The sequence below is a fragment of the Panicum virgatum genome, chromosome 1N, assembly GCF_016808335.1.
Source record: "Panicum virgatum strain AP13 chromosome 1N, P.virgatum_v5, whole genome shotgun sequence".
Classification (NCBI taxonomy): domain Eukaryota; kingdom Viridiplantae; phylum Streptophyta; class Magnoliopsida; order Poales; family Poaceae; genus Panicum; species Panicum virgatum.
The window spans coordinates 66,911,451-66,929,491 of record NC_053145.1 but is presented as its reverse complement, the minus strand read 5'-3'; the positions used below and the strand labels follow the sequence as shown (position 1 = coordinate 66,929,491).

The 18,041-nt window shown below is 46.5% G+C and overlaps 1 non-coding gene across 1 annotated transcript; it reads left to right on the top strand.

Moving 5' to 3' along the window:
- Positions 1-5,062: 5,062 nt before the first annotated feature.
- LOC120657776 lies at positions 5,063-5,171 on the top strand. The gene has a single exon (XR_005668314.1). It is a non-coding gene; the product is annotated as a small nucleolar RNA R71 (small nucleolar RNA).
- The last annotated feature ends 12,870 nt before the right edge of the window (positions 5,172-18,041 follow it).

Genomic DNA, 18,041 nt, shown 5'->3' with positions numbered 1-18,041 from the left:
GACCCTGGATTTCATAGAAATAAACCCGCCGTCCTTGGTAGTTGAAAAATAATTCCAAAACCACCCCTGTTTTTACGTTTTAGACCCTGAACTTCTTTTAAATGGAACCCGCAGTCCACCCGGCCATTGCCCTTGGTCTTTTTGCACGCTACCCCCCTGTGTTTAATGTTATTTACGTTTTAGTCCTCGGTTTTAGCAGAAAAGACCCTGGAATCCTGTTTTTCTTACAAATAAGCCCCTGAACCTTGTTTTTAGCCTAGAAAATGCGTTTTAGCTCCGTTTTTAGCGTTCTTTATATCCACGCGATCGTTGTAACGCGTAGAACAGTATTAGAGTAGTTTAGTGTGCTGTTTTTATGTATTGATGTATTGTTTCTTAGTTTTTGTTAGTGTTTGCTTGTATGCTTATTCCTGTGCATTGTTTTGGCCATGTGTTCGTGAGTAGACGCTGATCCAGTTGAGGAGCCCCAGTACCAGTACCCGGAGCAGCCGTCTTGCGAGCACTTTGAGCAGCAGCCAGAGCAGTACGAGGAAGGCAAGTATAACATGAACAACCTATCACTTTAAATACAATTTCATACTGCATTTTAATACTGTATGCCTATAAGGATTTCCTAGCCACTTTATATCCTTTATATATACCTTTGGGTTGCATTTTGGTTAGTTGTGCTAGGTTGCTGCGCTATAACACACTCTGGTCCTTTTTAATTAATTTGATTAATGTTTTACTTGAACTTAATTCTGAGAGTGGCACTCTGTGTGGCTTGAGTGGCTCACTTCTCGCTAAAAGATGTTTTTTTTAGAAACATGGTTTAGGGTGCCAGCACGGTGCTTAGTGCTTGGTTGGCCACTCTCCATAAGGACCGGTTCATAGAGCGACAACCTGGGACAACAGCGCTACCACAAGACTGGAATGGGACGGTCTTGGCTTACTAATTAGGCCATTTTGGTTCGGGAGTAACTTACCGACGGGGCATGGGGGGTGGTGAGCTTCAATGGTGGCCAGGCTACGAGGCTGGTCTGTGTGTCTTGTACCCCCTCGAGGTGGTTACCATCGTTGCGGAGCCTGATTCCTTAGCGGTTACACCTTACCAACGTGTCCTTTGTAACGGCCTCGTAGTGAGTCGCTAGTCATCTCACCTAAGGAAGTGTGATGAACAACTGGCGTAGCTCACGACTTGTGGGTAAAGTTGTGCAACCTCTGCAGAGTGTAAAACTGGTATACTAGCCGTGCTCACGGTTATGAGCGGCCCAGATCCTCCTTTTGATTAGTGAAGTTATCTCCTTCCGACGAGGGAGGTGCTTCTCGGGGTTTACCTTGGTGGCTTGGTTTCGGTTTGGTTCCCAGTAGTAACATGAATAAACTTGATTAATTACTATGTAACTGGGTTAATGGTAATTCATCAACTAGTAGTAAATAGCTTAAATAAAATCTGCCAACACTTAAAAGCTAATGCAGTTGAGTCAGCCAGCCTAGAGCCTCATAGTTTGTGTTATACTTGTTGAGTACAAGTTGTGTACTCACCCTTGCCTCTTCTCTACTTTTTCCTCTTGGCTACGCTACTGCTGCTCAGTTCCTGCCGACGCGAGGGAGTTCGCTCAGCGCTTCCAGGACTACGAGGACTTCTAGGTGCTTCGTCTCCCAGTCGACGTCCCTGTGGCGCCCCGCTTCAGCTTCGGAGAGCTTTTACCGTATTTTGTACTTCGCTTCCGCTGTATCAGACATTTTGTCATTAATGTAATAAATAACATTCGTATTCGCTTTATTATATCTTTTTACGTGATATGTGCTATGATATACTGTTCATTCTGTTGTATATACGTGTGACCTGATCCTGGCACGTATATGATTGCTCGGTTTATGTTCTTTTATAAACCGGGTGTTACAGTTTGGCAATGGGATTTCATTTGCATAACCAAGCGAAAAGAAAATCAAGGAGTCATCCAGGCCTTTCTTGAGTGTATGGCCTTGAACCAAGTACGCCTCATCGATCATAACACGGGGCTCCTCAATAAAGGGAACGGGGTTCCCATCTAAGATTCCCATATTTGATGTGATGCGGGTAACCAAAGAAGTGCATTCAATAGGACCCGTCATCCGAAAATTTGTGAGCCATTGCTTAACCATTGCTTGTGCGGGGGAGATTCGGATTTTCTTGACCATGACGTATAATATCATCAACTCATCGTTCCACACTGGTCGTGGATCATCTCTTGGAAAGAGAGTGATAGCCACCCACTTGTGCATCAAACGAAGAGTCGGATTTTGAATGTCATTGCACCGAGGTGCAAATTTGCCATGAACAACTTGACCCGAAATCAAACCCCAAAACTCATGTCGATCAAAACCGCGGCAAGCTTTTGCAAGGGAAACTGGCAAGCGTGTGCTAAAACCAAGGAGGTGACTGAAATTTCTCTAATTAAAATAGCGTTCAACTCCAAAAAGTCAGAAAGAAACACCATCGTCCACCTCCCGAAAAGTGCAAAGAAACTGGATGGTGAGGAGACGAGAACCATTCTCCTCAACGGGCACAAAACCATCCCATCCAACCGCATGCCAAACACGAGCGAAGTCAACATCCATACCTGTTTTTTCGAGAAGGTCCGGATCGAAGGCTCTGGTATGACCAAAGTTTCGATTCTTGATCATGGCGTAGGCTTGATGCTCGCGGTCATCTTGCAAGTCGAGGTACATGTCCTCGGCTTGCGGTTCTGCAGCTTGCTCCTCGAACTATTCTTCTTGTTCATCTTGCTCATAATCCATTGTAGTCGGTGTTGGTGCAGGTTCGGGGGAATGATGAGAGCTCGACTCGCCCTGCGAACGGGACGAGCCCAACCTCGTCATCCTTTTGAGAGCTCTGGAAATTTTCTGCCCGGCACCTCTCATGCTTGCAACAAGAACGAACAAGAATGAATGAGAACAACTTGATTCGGGTTACGTTAGTGAAATGAAAATGAAATTATTACCCGAGAGTTGTTCCTCCAAATCTGTGATCAATCTTGCAGCAAAGAAATGAGAGAGAGATTTCTTGAAACCAAACTTGAGCCAAAATCCAATGGAAACCCGAGCAAGAATGTGTGAGAGGGAGTGTGAGTGAGTGTGTGAGCATGAGAGAGCTCAACACCCCTTTCGGCCCCTATTTAAAAAGAAGATGGCACGTGCACCAGAGGAGAGGCAAGCCACAACGGCTATGGAGCTGTTGGAGAGGGTGGGGCCCAGGAGCCGTTGGCCCTGGGTCGGCCGACCTGTGGGGTCGGCCGGCCCCAGGGTGGGCCCCCTGGTGTCCCCCTTCGGCCTGGTGCTTCCTCAACGGTTAAGTTCTTTGAAAATATGGTGCATGGCCAAAAGTTTGCTCGAAAAGATGTCCAAATTATTTTTCCCAAAGGATTTTAAAACTCAGAAAATATTTTTGGTCTTTTTGTAAAAAGGGAAAAATGCTAGAAAAATTCCAGCCTGCAAAAAACAATTTTGAAAATTTCAAACATGCATTGGAGAAAAACAAATAAGGTGCAAAGAAAATGTTTAAAAGCGGAAAACAAATATGAGATAAATACCAATTTACCTTTGGCAATAACGCGTTGTTTAAAGTCCGACGTGCACGACTTTTCTCCATCATTCTTACCATTCGTCGGCTTGTCCTGGAGAACTGGACGAGGCCGAACTCTCGACCTTCCGCCACACCTTCTTTTCTTTCTTCTTTCTTTTAGGTGCGGAGGGTCATTGTTCTGGCTGGGGTTCTGGTGCCCCTCAGAGTGCTTGCCCTTCACTGTCTTGTTGGATCATGAAGCGTTGCTCTTCCTTCTTCTTGAACCTGAAAAACATATCCTCCCTTCCGACATGGAAACAAATTTCTCCCTTTCTGACATGGATCCTTTCCTTGGAAGACCTTAGAAAAGGTCGCCCAAGTACGAGGTTGACTCCGAGGTCTCCCTCCATATCCATTACCATAAAGTCGGCAAGGATGAAGGAGTCTCGTATTCGTACGAAAACGTGTTCGGCTATCCCTTCGGGATACCGAATGGTTGAATCTGCAAGCTGTACGAGCATAGTTGTTGGGGAAAGAGCAGGATATTCAAGTGCTTCATATATTACCTTGGGCATTATATTCACGCTTGCCCCCAGATCGCATAGGCATCGCTCGAAGTGTTTGATGTAGATCGAGCAGCTGATCATGGGGACCCCTGGATCCTCTTGCACCGCTGCCACCATGCCATCCCAAATGTCATTCCTTGGGGGATAATACCTACCTGCATGGTTATTGCGTGGTGGCCTGCAGGACAAGTTACCCCGTCCGGTAGACACCATGCTGACATTTTCAACGGGAGACTCGGGTTGCCCCGGGATCTTTCCGCTCTCAACAGCAGGTAACGAAGCAGCAATTTGTGCAAGCTGGGTTTCGATCATTTTGTTGAAACTTAACTAGTTTTTAAGAGTAGAAGACAAAGCTTCAAGCTTGACATTTAAACTTTCCAGAGATTTGTCATTGGCCAAAAGCTTTTTATTTATATTTTCGTTGATTTTAACTTGACCAAGAACAAGTTCTCTCAAGGGAGGTTAGTTTGAATTGAAATTTGAATTGAAAGAAGAGTTGTAATTATTACCTCCCTGAAAAGGTGGACGTGGCTGGTTCCACCCTTGGCCTCCTTCTTATGGGCGGTACCCATTGTTGTTATTGTTGAGGTAGGCGCAGTCTTCATGGGTTTCGGGGCAATCGTGCCCCGAGTGTCCATCATTACCACAGACTTCGCACGTGAAGTGCGATTCCATGGCACGAGCATAGTTTTCTCTATGCTTCTTGAATTCGGCCCTTTCGCCGAGATGCTTCAGTAGGAGGTCCAGTTTGGCAACGATCATATACATCTCCTTGACGGTATGCGTGCCTTTCGTATGGGGTTGGAGTCGTTCATCGCTCCACCCTTGGTTGGAGACCATCTTCTCGACCAATGCTTTGTATTTGGCTATGTTTAGGTCGAGGAAGGCTCTTCCAGCAGCGGCATCAATATTGGCTCGAGATGTCGTTGTGAGCCCGTTGTAGAAGCTTTGCAGGACGAGCCACTCGTCCATGCCATGATGAGGACAGGCCAGGATGTATTCATGCAGTCTCTCCCAAGCTTCTGGGATGGATTCCATCCCTGCCTGCTAGAAACTTGAAATTCTCCCGCGCAGGGCATTTGTTTTGCCCAGCGGGATGAATTTTGCGAGGAACGCCTTGGAGCATTTGGCCCCGGTGTCGATGTCCTTTTCTTTATAAAACCAATATTTCGCCTTCCCCAGGAGGGAAAAGGGAAACAGACGAAGCTTGACAACGTCGGCGGCGACACCCCGTATGACAATGGTGTCGCAGAGCTCTAGAAAATTTTGCAAATGTGCATTTGCATCCTCGTTCGGCTTGCCACAAAATGGGCAAGCCTGCACCATGTTGATGAGGCTTGATCTCGAAGTTCACGTCCCCGACATTGATGTTGGGGCCAGTGGCCACATTGTTGGTGGAGGGGACGGAGAACTCGCGGAGAGTCTTTTCAACCATAGCCTCAAGAACGAGTGGTGCTTCCAAAATGCCCTTCTCACGAGCCTCTCTGGATTGTCTGTGTAGTTTTCCGGTAGGTAGAAACCGGTCATACACTACCCCTGTCTTCTTTCAAATCAAAAATAAAAGAAGACATAAAGTGACATTAGCCTGAAAGAGTAAAGACTATATCCTGAGTACAAGGTCTAAGTTAATATCAGCACAATATCTTTGTTCACATGCCGTCCCCGGCAACGGTGCCAGAAATAATTGTTGACATTTCTTAGCGCAATCACTAGGAATGGTTAATCCTTAGCAACCGCGCCAGAAATGCATGTTGGCAGTCCTTAGTGCAATCACTAGAAATGAGGGCGCCGAACCCATCCTAGCAACTGCACCCAAGGGGTGCCACTCTCGTGGTATAATCAATACGATTACAGATGGATCCGCAAGCGCACGGATATACCGTTGTAGCATTTCACTCGGAGAGTAAGGGTATCATCATTTATTTGTGTCACAAAGGATGGCAGTGGCAAAGGTATTGTACTCAACATTAACCAGACATTGTGCCTCAAGCAATAGGCAATACTCTAACAGGGGTAAGTACAAGTGAAAAATAAGCAAGGGTAATGCGACACAGCACACATCCACACTCCAAGAGGAAGGAATAATGGAGAGAAACTATAAAACAAAGAACTACTCTATCCTACGTCAAGTTAGCTGGAGCTTAGGCTAGGTTACGTGTCCTAGTGCTTCTATCCAAAGCTGGGGTCATGTTAGATCATGGTTAGGACTGCAGGTGCCAGGAAAAATGGGATAGCGTGGAGAAGATCCCGCACCGGAGTACATCCAGTCCCATTACCTCTTTGCATGAACTCCTACACCGAACCCGAACGTCGGGGAGTACGCTAAACGCACACCGCTGTTACGCCGGACGGACAGGGCCTGTCACCACCTGCCGTCTACCCCAGTCACACCATGGAGCACGGTCATATCCGAAGGATCCCGCATACCCGAGCACCATGCTCGTGTATGAAGTCACTACTCTAGTGCCCCCAGGTCTCCCACCCTTCGGATAGACGAGTAAAACACTAGAGCAAGCCGAAAGCACAACGAACCTCTATCCGTACCCGGATCATCTGGCCTAACCATCAAGATAGTAAAGCAACCATGGCAAAACTCTATATTATGAATAGAAGTCTGACAAGTCGGATACAAAGCCATACCAGGAGCCGAGGATTGCTCAACGACCCCGAGGATGACTTGCTCGCTAAAGAGAACTAGCCTAGCTCCACTACCTAGCTAAGAGAGCAAGAGAGAGGAGAGCCTTCTTGGAGAGAATGGAATGAAGTGTGTGTGTGTGTGTGTGTGTGTGTTGAGAGGGGTGAGAGGGGGCCCTATTTATACTAGTGGAGGTCGGTTCCTGCCAAATGCACGTATGGAAGGTGATCAGGAGACTTGGGGGCGACTCCTCCTCGAAATGCACCTGGGTCGGCCGGCCCCACCTGGCCGCCTCTCGTCCTTATCCTTCTCTGGCAGGCTGACATGTGGACTATGATATCTTTCCTTGTATGCATTATGTGTGGCACGCCCGTTTGCTCTGCTAGATGGGCCCTCTTTGTATGTAGGTGACGTCGGATGCGATATTCTGCGTAGTTGTATGGCGTCTGCTGCGTGTTTTCGTTTTATTCCACTCTTGCTCATATGAAATGTACAAAAGTCGAAAACAACTATGGAGCGAGGTTAGTGATACAAATATGCGAGTAAGGCATGTAGTTTTCCTTTATTATTGAGTATAGTTGACGGCTGAAAATGGCACTTAAGCACCGTCAACACAAATAAAACTACCTTCGCTTCCTGCAATCAGCAATCGTTCGGGGGGGGGAGGGGGTGTTGGGGGGTAAAGTGCAGGCTCGCAGCATTACGCATCATCATGGATTGCTTGGATGACGTTTACTCGCAGGTGAGTGGCAGCAAACCCCCTGGAGAGGAACAGGCAGCGCCCGAGGTTGTGCATGACGGAGAGGTTGGCCGTGGAGAGCGGCCAGCTGGCTGCAATGGCGACTGGCGAGGCGAGGGGCAGCCAGGTAGGCATCGCATCGGTGGTAGGGAGAGGCATCTTGTTCCGTGTGCCGTTGGCATTTGGCGAGGCCTGTCGAATTCTCTGGAGAGAGGGCGGAGAGCAGTTTGTGCAAGTAACGATGTCTAATGGAGATATATTATGATCCAAAGGCTGAGAATTTGAGATGATGTGAATGAATCAGATGCTAGATTGTGTGGTGCTGATTTCGTTCTTTAGAGGTTGGGGGGTCCCTGGAAGATTAAAAATCCTCGCAGAAAGGCCCCTGGCCGAAGTTGGAGCAGGGGAGGGCACGAGCGGCCAGATTCTGGCGATCCTGTTCACCTGCGGCGAGGGCTCCATGGGGGAGTCGCAAGAGGAGGCAAAGAGCTACCCAAGGATGGGTCTTTGTGGGGTTGGGGCGGCCGGATTGGTGGTCCTCCGCGGAGCAGGAACTCCGGCGGCGGCGGTTAGTGGCGGAGGCGGCGTTCCGGTGGGGCATTTGGGGCGTGGGCTGGCCGAGAAGCGTCACCGGGCCATGAGGGAGCAATTTTGGGGGTTAGCTCAAGAGGAGGAGGGTCGGGAAACGGGGCTCCGCGGTGAGCTCCTAGGGGGCGGCGGCCATGGTAGGCGGCGGTGCTCGTTCTGGGCAGGGAAGGGAGGAGGGGTTCTGGGAGGGGGCGGATTGGAGATGGGAGGGGTGAGGATATCTCTTGGTGAAGCAAATGGGGAAGGGGGAGGCGCGGCAGGGGATGGGCGCGGGTAGTGGAGGGGCTCGGTGCGCCGGTCGTCGCCGGTGGCATGCGGCGGCCGCGTGGCGCATATGCAGAGGCGGAGAGGGGCGGTGGCGAGGCTTGTCGGAGGCCGGTCGAGGGCTGGCCGGGGCGGCCTCAGCATGGCGCGGCTGGCAGGGATGCCCTGCCGCGTGGCGCACGGCGTCTGCCTCGCTGGCACAGAACAGGGGAGGAGGGAGAGAGGGTGTAGAGAGAGAAAAGAGAGAGTCAAAGAGTTTGACGGCATTTTTCTCAAAAATTTCTTTTGAAGCATGAAAAACTCTGAACACGAAAGTTATAGAAAATTTTAAAGCCTACAAGTTTTGTTTCAGGCACAAACTCATTTGAAAAGCCAATCAAGAGTTAGATTTAAATTTTCGATGAATGTGCATTATTATCCGATTCAAACCTAAATTCAAATTTTTCTTCACTTTTTGTATAGCAACTTGAAAATCCTTAAACATAAAAGTTGTTCCACATTTAAAACGCTACAAATTTGGTTTTGGGCAAAAGTTTGTTTGAGCTATGATTTTGAAATTACTTTCAAAGTATGTTTGCCAAGATTTGAATTAATGCATCATTTCATGTGACCTTATATAATTTGCATTTGATGATTATTGAAAATATATAACATGTCCTAGGGTGTGTATTACTGCATGATATAGGTCATTGTAACACCCCGGTTTATAAAAGGACATAAACCAAGCAATCGTATACGTGCCAGGATCAAGTCACACGTATATACAACAGAATGAACAGTATATCACAGCACATATCACGTAAAAATGCATAATAAAGCGAGTACGAATGTTATTTATTACATAAATGACATAATGTCTGGTACAAATATGCGGAAGTAACAGTACGAAACTCTGAATCTGGGCGCCACAGGGACGTCGCCTGGGAGACGACCGCCTAGAAGTCCTCGTACTCCTGGTAGCTCTGGATGAACTCCTCCGAGTCGCTGGGAACTGAGCAGCAGTAGGGTATTCCCAAAGAGAACAAGAGGAAAAGAGTAGAGTGTGATTTAGGTACTTTATTGGATAAGGATGCGTGTAAGAAACGTAAACTCTCATGATTTTCTGATCAAGTTGACGCCTGAAAATGGTCATTAGTGAGCGTCAACATGCACCTAGATCATGAAGTTCAACACAACTTTTCTAGTCAACACTTTGGCTAGAACTGTTTCTAAGACGGCCATATCCTTAGGTTTTTCAGTGACTGTCCACCCAGAATTTTCAGCAGATAGAGGACTAGTAAAATGAGCATTGAGGACAAACTGCTAAGCCTAAAATTACCAAATTTTAACAGCAGATCGGTGAGTAAATTTGGCACAAGTTTTGTGTTGAACACATCTGCAGAAAACTTCTCTAGGAAGGCCTAAAAATTCGTGCAACAGAAGTGCTCAAAACATGACAGAAAACAGGGGTGTCAAGGTTTCTAGTGTGACCCACTGTATACTTGTCTAAAAATTCTCAAATTTAAACAGCAGCTAGAAAAAAAGATTTGGAACAAAAGTCTCCACTGGAAAAACTACAGACAAGGTCATTTTATAGGTCCAATAATTTATTTCTCAGGGTATAGCAGGAAGTGACAGATTTCTAGAAACACCTTAAGTGATCGATAACCATACTCAAAATGAATCTATCGCTCCCAACCCTTCCTTGACACATGTCAAAATCTGGTGTCAACAGGTGCACCACATGAAAGTCCTCCCATGTCGCCAATGTAGCAGGAAGATGAGCCCATTTGACCAGTACCTGTGGAGTAGCACGGTTCCCCTTCTTGACCAAACGACAAGCCAACACAGCTTCCGGAATCAGATCTGCAGCACTGAGATCAGACAACAACGGTAAAGTCGAGTAGACAGGAGTGTAATTTGGAGTGAACAGCTTGAGCTGGGAGATGTGAAACACTGGATGAATGAGACTGCCTGCAGGCAAATCCAGGCGATAAGCCGCAGGACCAATGCGTTCCAAAACTTTGTAGGGACCAAAGAACTTGAAAGCCAACTTTGGAAATGGACGGTTGACCACGGATGACTACGCATATGGTTGCAGATTGCCTAGTTGATGATCAACTCTTTTCTTATCTGCCTGGGTCTTCATTCTGTTCTGAGCTGAGCAAAGATGGGCCTTGAGTGCGTCCAATTGCAACTAATGCTCTATTGCCAGATCAGCTACAGGAGCACTCACTTGATCAGAAACCTGGGCAAGTGCTCCAATCTGTGGGTCATACCCATACAGGGCCTTGAAAGGGGAGCAATTCAGGGAGGAATGAAAGGAGGAATTGTACCACAACTCTGCCAAAGCCAGCCATGACAGCCACTTCTTGGGAGAATCATACACAGCACAATGAAGATACATCTCCAAACATTGGTTGACATGCTCGGTTTGACCATCCATTTGAGGGTGATATGCTGTACTGAGTTGGAGAGTGATGTTGTACAGTTTGAACAGCTCTTTCCAAAAGGCACTAATAAAAATCTTGTCTTTATCAGTCACAATGGATAATGGCAGACCATGGAGCTTAACCATATTGTCCAAAACTACTCTTGCTATCTGTGCTGATGTAAATGGGTGTTTAATAGCCAAGAAATGGGCATATTTGGTAAAACGATTCACAACCACCAATATAGCATTATATCCATTTGAGACAGGCAAACCTTCCACAAAATCCATGGTAATATGTTGCCAAGCACCATCAAGAATGGGTAAAGGGGCTAAGAGACCAGCTGGTAAGGAATTCATGTGCTTAGCTTGTTGGCAAATAGAGCATTGCTTCACAAAAGCATCCACATCTTGTTTCATGCCTTTCCAAGTAAATAGATTTTTTAGACGATGGTAGGTTGAATTGGTTCCTGAATGACCCCCAATAGCTAAAGAATGTAAAGCAGCAATCAGGCGAGTTTGGAGTGCCGAATTTTCTCCTATCCATACCTTGCCATTATGCCTGATGAGGTTCTGGTGGAGAGAAAAACCATTTACATCAGGTGAATGGACAACCAGGCTGGTAAGTAGTGCCTGAGCAGCTGGATCAGTTGCATAAGAATTCACCACTTCCTGAATCCATGTAGGTTGCACTGTGGCCACAGCTTGTAATGCCATCAAATGGCCAACTCAGGACAGGGAGTCAGCTATTGTATTTTCTCTGCCCTGTATGTACACAATTCTGAATTTCAAGCCCATCAACCTTGTCACAGCCTTGCGTTGCATGTCAGAATGAAGATTTTGTTCAGAGAGATAGGCCAAGCTCTTGTGGTCAGTGGTAATCACAAATTCCTGAAGGTGAAGATAGGATCTCCAACGTTCCACAGCCATGATGAGTGCTAAGAATTCCTTTTCATATATAGAGAGAGCTTGATGCTTGGGTCCCAAGGCTTTACTCAAGTAAGCAATTGGCTGAGCATTCTGCAATAAGACAGCTCCAATTCCATCATCACAAGCATCTGTTTCAACAGGAAAAGGTTGGGTGAAATCTGGCAAGGCCAATTCTGGAGCAGTGCTCATGGCCTGTTTCAGCTGATCAAAGGCTAGTTAAGCACTGTCAGACCACTGAAACATTTTCTTCTTGAGAAGTTGAGTTAATGGCTTAGCAAGAACCCCATAATTTCTGACAAAACATCTGTAATACCTAGTGAGACCCAAAAAAGGCCCTCAATTCTGTGACACGGGTAGGAACATGCCACTTGAGCATTGCATCAGTCTTAGAAGGATCAATAGAAACCCCAACAGCTGAAATGATATGACCTAAATAGTCCAGTGTCTCTTGGGCAAAAGAACATTTACTTGTTTTCAGATACAACTGATGATCACTTAGCTTCTGTAATACTTGTTGTAGATGATCCACATGGCTGTCAAGAGTGGGACTATAGATGAGTATGTCATCCAAAAAAACTAGCACAAACTTCCTGAGAAAAGGGCTCAAAATATCATTCATAAGGCATTGGAAAGTAGCAGGAGCATTAGCGAGCCCAAAAGGCATCACCTGAACTGAAAATGACCATGGTGTGTTTTGGTTTTGGGCTGATCTGGTTCAGCCATTCTGACTTGATGGTAGCCAGACTCATATCTAACTTAGTGAAGAATTTTGATCCAGCCAACTCCTCCAGAATCTCTTCTCTAACCGGCATAGGAAATCTATTATTGACAGTAATAGCATTGAGCTTTCTATAATCGACACAAAACCTCCAAGTCCCATCCTTCTTTTGGACTAAAAGCACTGGAGAAGCAAAAGGACTAGTGCTATGAGTTATCAAGCCAGCCTATAACAACTCCTTAACTTGTCTTTCAATCTCAGTTTTATGCAAGGGAGAGTATCTATAAGGCCTAGAATTGACTGGTGGAGTATTGGGTAGGAGAGGTATATGTTGATCATGTGGTCTTTGTGGTGGTAGCTGTTTGGGATCAGAGAACACCTTTTTGTATTTCTGGAGAACTTTATCCACTTGTGGAGGGTGAGGGGCAGGAGACAGTGGAGTGACAGAATCCACTACAGTCAAAGACCATACAGAATTACCTTTTAACCATTTGGCCAAGGTGGCTACAGACATTTCTGGGACAGAAGAAACTGAAGGAGAAAGACCCACCAACTTCACTTGTTGGCCCGGATGTGTGAATTCCAAAGTTTTGTTGATCCAATCACAAGTCATAGGACTGTGAGAACTGAGCCAATCATACCCAAGGATGGCATCATAAGTAGGAATATCAAGCACTTGCATATCAGTGACTAGAGTATGTCCATTGCACCACCACTCTAATGCTGGGACAGATTTTTCAGTGATCATAGTGTCACCACTAGCCAGTTTGACCTTTTTGGCCACAGCAGGAACTGTAGAAATACCCACATTGTGTAGGAAGGCTGAACTGAAGAAGCAATGGGAACACCCACTATCAACAAGGATAAGCATGACCTTGTTCTGAACCAGAGCTTGTAAACGCAAGGCTTGGCCAGAATCAGTGCCGGAGAGAGCATTCAGATACAACTGACAAAATTCCTCATTCAGAGAATCTTCTAGTGCTAGTTGAGCCAAGACTTCATCTGTGAGATTGTTATCCAAGTCATTGACAACCAATGCATTGACATGAGCTTTAGGGCGCTTAGCACATTTATCAATGTGGAAAGCATCAAATTTCTCACCACAATAGAAACAGAGCACATGTACCTTTTTGTAATCACGTTCCCGTCTCTCCTTCCACAATGGACTGGTAGCTGAGGTTTTGGTGTCCCCCTTTGGACTGAGAGCTAACGGTTTAGAGTATGATGTGCTCTTTTGAAACTTGGTTTTGCTCCTATCCACAATCTTCTGCTGTATTTTGGCCAACATGATAGCCTTGGTCATCTTGTCAGGAACCTGAATTTGGACTGCAGCTCGGATTTTGTTTTTCAAGCCTTTCAGGAATTGAGATACAAAGAATTCTTCATCATAACCATGATTATGCATAGAAATTTGGTACTGAAGAGACTCAAACTCAGACACAAAATCCTCCATCGTGCCAGTCTGCTTAAGTTCCAGAAGTTGTCCTAAAGCCTCACGATAATCACAGTACCCAAACTGAGCTTCTACAGCCTGAATAAAAGAGTCCCAAGTGCCCAGACTGCCTTGTAAACCTGAAGCCACTTGGCTGCATTCTTCTTAAAGTACATAGAAGCCATAGAAACCCACATGCTCTCGGAATCTCAAAGATATGAAAATAATCCAAACATTTGTCCTTCCAGATTTTAGGTTGCTCACCAGTAAATTGAGGGAAAGGCATTTTAGGGAGATGGTGACGATGCATACCCAAAATAATCCAAACATTTGTCCTTCCAGATTTTAGGTTGCTCACCAGTAAATTGAGGGAAAGGCATTTTAGGGAGATGGTGACGATGCATACCAAGTGATTCAGCACGTGGATGACTAACTGGATGGAAGGAAGAAGACTCACCAAACGCGCGACGAGAGCGATGTGGCGAAATTGGTTGCTCAGCATGGATCTCAGAAGGAGGTCGACGATCAATCAGCAACTGGGCCAACGATTGAGTAGTGGAATCGATCTTCTGGTTCTGAATTTGGTGCTCCTCCCCAAACTGATTCATGGCCTGCGTGTTCAACTCCACCTGGGCACGGAGTTTATGCTGAGTACTACTGATGTCCGTCATCCGAGCGAAGATAAGATCGAGGCTCTCCATGACTTGTTCCCAGTGTCTGTCATCCTGACTCGCAGTATGTGCCATCGCGTCGAGCACAAACTGGGTCTGAACTGAAGGCTTGGGAGGCGCCGTGGTGACCGCACCGCAAGTCAATTCGAGCAGAGAAGATGAACGGAACAACAATTCCGCCATGGGAAGCGATGGAATTACAAGATCCCCAGCGAAACAAAGGCTCAAATCAAAACTGACAGAATTCAGCAGAAATTCCCCACAAACGCAGAATAGAGAAGAAGAAATCCAAACACGAATGCGTTCCAAGGACCCCTACCTACGGACCTAAGCGGCGTGGAAGAATTCTGTGGATGGAGGCGCCGGAACGGCTAACCTCCGGTTTGCGGTGGCCGCCGACGACTGGGAGTCAGTGGGTGGGGTGTGGCCGTCGGGATCAAACGGATCGCCAACGGATGCGAGCCGAGTTGCCGGAGAAGCAGCATCGGCCGGGGGTAAACGGTGGCGGAAGAGGAAGCACGCTGAGGAAGGAACGTCTCTGATACCACCTGTCACACCCGTGGCCTCGGCGAGGTCGCCGGCGACGTGAGATCGCAGAACGGAATCGAGAGAGGAAGGGTGCGGCGTGGGGAAGAGGAAGACCCTCTGTCTCGCAACGATATCACGATTCAATTCAATTCATACTTGTCTTTGTCTTACACAAACACTGGCTTATATAGCCGATAGACACTGCCCTCTGGGCCCGAGACACACGACATGCTCCACACGTAGGTGGGCGTCCTACACACATTAACGCTCTTGCATTGCCGGCGTGACACTACACAACCGGATCTAGTGAGACCTCACCCTCTTCGCATCCTCTGTTCCATGGCTGCTCCCCCATGTCCTCCATCCCTCCGCCTTCCCCTTCTTGTCCATGGGATGAACAAGACGACGGGCTTCCTGGAACTTGTCCAAACACATCTAGAACACTCGCACACCATCGCCACCCCAGCGAGCTCGCGCTCTACTAGCATGGCGAGCGGCGCGGAGGCGGAGGCGGAGGCGCGGCGGCCGGGCGGAGGCGGCGCACCGTTGTCACGACCCAAAATTTATAAACATGCTTAACAATTAATCAAGAGCATCATAAGCATCATTAGTGCATAATGAAGCATCATTTGCATATTTTTGCATGAATTTATTTGATTATTCGGCTTGTGCAAATGAATGCTTGTGAAGGAAGTTTAATTGTTTCTATACAACCATGCCTCTAAAATTTTTATTAAAATACTAAATTTCAAATGTTGCATTTAAAATATTTTTGTGGAATTTTAGCACCTTTGAACCGAGCCATAAAATTCTTGGAAGATTTAAAAATAGTTGTTCTGTTTATTTTACTGTGACCAATCTACAAAAGATTTTTGAGTGATTCTTCTTGGAAAATGATCTTGGAGATTTTATCGCGCTTTAGTAAAATGTTCGTAAATTTTAGTGCTCGGGAACTATCTATTTTTTATTTTTAAACTTTAAACGTTGTTCCCCTTTTCCCTTCCGCGCGGGCCCTACCTATCATCCCCTCCATCACCCTTCTTCCTGGCCTGCTCGCCTCTGCATTGGGTAGCAGGGGTGGCGCGGCTCCGCTGGTTGGCCAGCGTGGCCGCGGCCTGCCGTGGCGCCGCACCGGCCGCCCGCTCCCCCTTCCTTTAAAGCACACCTGCCTCCCCTTCTTTTCCCCTCCAAACCCTAGCCGCCGCCACCTCCATTGCCACCACCCGGAGCTTCCTTGCCACCGCCAATTCTCCTCCTCCGGTGAGCCTCCTCTCAGTTCCTTGCGTTCCCAACTTCATCACACCCTCCTCCTTCGATTCTGGTGGTCACCCGGCCTCTTCCTTCACCGTGCAGGGCCGTCGGCGAGCACCTCCGCCCGCCGCCGCCCATCGCCGTTGCGCCACCTCGTCACCGCCTCTCCTCCCGTCCATCGCCTGGGTGAGCTTCCCCCACGCCTGGAACACGCCATGCGCGCGCTCTCCGGCCCTTTCCGAGCCTCCCCGGCAGGTTTCCCCCGCCGGCTGCTGCGCCGTGCCATGGCGCTCGCCATGGTCAGGCAAGGGGATCGCCCTTGACCCTGGAGAGGCGCCTCCTGGCCCCTGGGCCCCACCCGTCGGTGCCCAGTGGCTTGGGGATGGGGTAGATCTAGCAGTTTTTGACGTGTGTGTGATGTCTTGTAGATTTGAAATGTTGTAAAATGTGTATAAATTTCTGTTTGTCTTCGAAAATTATGAAACTTGTTTTGTTAGATTCCACTTGCTTAGATCTACCCAAGAAAATCATCGGTTTGCATGTTACTGTATTGTAAATTTATTTATAATTTAATATTGTAAAAGTGAATAAAATGCCTAGTTAAGTATTCACAACTCTAAAATTGTCAAACTAAATTTTGTTAGACTCTCTGTGAAATGCTCTATCCAGTAGTGCCACTTGTTTTCATGCACCTTAACTGCTTAGTAGAGTTTTAAAGTGTTTTCTTGTTCCCTGTCTGAAAGTTTGTTTATTGCATATGTAATTTCTAAAAATTGATAAAATGGTGAAACATGTTTTGTTAGCTCGGTATTCGTGCCTAGTATCTATGCTAATTTTCTTGGATTTGTTCAGTTAAGATTGCATGCCTTTTATGAATTATCTTGTTTAGGACAGCTTAAAATTGTAATATTCATAAGTAATTATAGAAAAATGTTCTTGCTGCAAATCCAACTTTATTGAGTTTGTTTTGATGTCCTCTGTGTGCTAAATTTGTTTCATGGTTTATGCTTGCTGTTAGAATTCATTTGTCAATTCTTGCTTAGGGTGTTCTTATTTAAGTGCTATATTTGCATGATATTATCATCGCATGTTGAACCATTCATTATTCATGACATTTCATTTCGTGCACGATCATGGCATCATTCTAATACATGCATTCATTCATGCATTCTAGTGACTCAACCGTCGGAGAGCGAACCTGTTGAGCCCACCAAAGTCGCCGAAATCGAGCCCGGTGTCGAGTTTGTGGTTGAGCCCGAAGCTAACCAAGGCAAGCAGCTAAGCATGATTCCTTGCACCTATTTAAATTGAGTTAATTTAGTTATCTCATTTGGGTATTTATGGGTTATGTATATTATGTTATCTATTGCATTCTTGTTCCTATCTTTATACATTACCCTTCCTTGTCCTTGTCACATGATAGTTAATTGAATACTCAACTTGACTAGATGCTTAGCCATGCTTAGAGTATTGTACATATCACTTGGTAGAGAAGAAAAGAATGGTTTAGAGTCATCACACTCACTTGGTTACCCTTGATCGCACGTGTTCGGTTTAGACTATGTTGGAAAGGTTGGGTTGGTTATGATGGAAAGTTAGTTTCGTGATTTGGGCGGAATGTTAGGGCCTAGAGAAAGGAGTCTCGGAGGCATAGTCCGCTTGAATCGATTAAGGACCATCCGTGGATGACCTCGACTTTGAGCATTTTTATCGTGCTACCACATATCCTAAATAATGGTATGGATGAGCCAATTACCTTCTTTGACTTGGTCTTTGATGCACG